The sequence below is a fragment of the Capsicum annuum genome, unplaced genomic scaffold, assembly GCF_002878395.1.
Source record: "Capsicum annuum cultivar UCD-10X-F1 unplaced genomic scaffold, UCD10Xv1.1 ctg81772, whole genome shotgun sequence".
In the NCBI taxonomy this organism is placed as follows: Eukaryota; Viridiplantae; Streptophyta; class Magnoliopsida; order Solanales; family Solanaceae; genus Capsicum; species Capsicum annuum.
Window position 1 is genome coordinate 43,952 of NW_025892518.1, and position 1,753 is coordinate 45,704.

The following is a 1,753-nucleotide window of genomic DNA, read 5'->3' on the forward strand; positions in this document are numbered from 1 at the left end:
ACATTACACTGATAACGAACAAATACTACAAACACATGGCTAATGAAATTATCTCTCCGTCTGAATATTTGAAGTCACCCCATTATAAAAAATATATTTTATTTTATCAAAGATATTATTTATATTAAGGTTCAACACCTGGCCAATGAAATTATCTCTCCGTCTGGATATTTGAGGCCACCCCATTATTATAAGAGACGGATTTTATTTTTCTTAAATTTACTAATTTATATCAGGATCAACACTTGATTGATGAAGAAATTTTTAGTCGATTTTTGAGGCCTCTGCAAATAAAAGACGGATATCACGTATACAAATACGTAATAAAATTCGGGCAATGATGAAATCTTTATATATTTTTTTAAACTTTATCTGAGCCCACTCTTTTTAATGAAAAATTATATTTTTTATACATATATGCACACATATCTTTTCAATTTTTGATTATTATTTATTTGTTACTAACATTTTATTTACAAGTGTTTACATAGGTTATTTGGTTTGTCCGGAATGGCATTCAAGGAAGACTTTAAATTTTGCCTTGTATTTTTATATTCTTATACTTGTACAAATATTATAGTGAAAACTTTATTTTTGGGGTGTTGGGAGGGATATTTTTATTTATGTGATTTTCATCACGCACTAGGAAAATTTAGGCCGTTAATATTTATATTAAATTGATTTAGATATTTAATCAAATAATTCACACTTTGTTATACTAAAAATATTATGTAATCTTTTCTCTAAAATAATTTTTTTCTTTATTCAATCTTTTCATACATATTTTTATGTATTTTTATACTAATATTTTTTACGATAATGTATGCAATTTACACATTGTTTATATATAAATTGTTTATATCATTTTATTTAATACACATTTTTTATTTGTATTTATAAATATTTATTTTTCTCATTTTTTAATAAACCTAAGTCTGGCCGGGAACCACATTTGTGGATTTTGAAAGGTTCCTAATCCCTTTCCTTCGGAATAATTTGAACTCTTACCTATAATTCAAAATGATTTTGTAGATTAGAATAAAGTCATACTTGTTAAATAAATAAATAGGTTTCCTATTTTTCCTTAAATATTAGGTGGCAACTTTGTATAAATTAATTCTTTTTTGAGTCCATAGTGTCGTGCTCGTTTAACCTTAGGTAAAAATCGGGTATGACACACGGGCACTACTAAAAAAAAAGAGAAAAATCGACCACACGTGGTCGGTTTTCCTCAAGTTTCGACCACAAAACTGACCAAAATACGTGGTCGGTAAAACTATGGTAGCTTTTTAAAAACCGATCACGTGTGGTTGGATTTTTAAAAAATATGTACTTTTTTAAAATTCATTATTATTTTATTAAAATAGAAAAAAATAATTTTAAAAATAAAAAAATTCAAAATAAACCAACCACATCCATTTTATTTTAAAATTAATTAATTAGTTTTATCAAAATCGACCACAAGTGGTTGATTTTCTATTAAAATTTATTAATTAATTTTATCAAAACCGACCACAAGTGGTCGATTTTCTTTTAAAATTAATTAATTAATTTTATCAAAACCGACCACAAGTGGTTGGTTTTTTAAAAAAATTAATTAATTAATCTAATTAAAGCCGACCACTAGTAGTTAGTTTTTTTAAAAATTAATTAATTAATTTTATTAAAATCGACCACTTGGGGTCAGTTTTTTGTAAAAATTTAAAAAAAACCAGCCATATATGGTCGATTTTCTGCAATTTTTTCTTTAAAA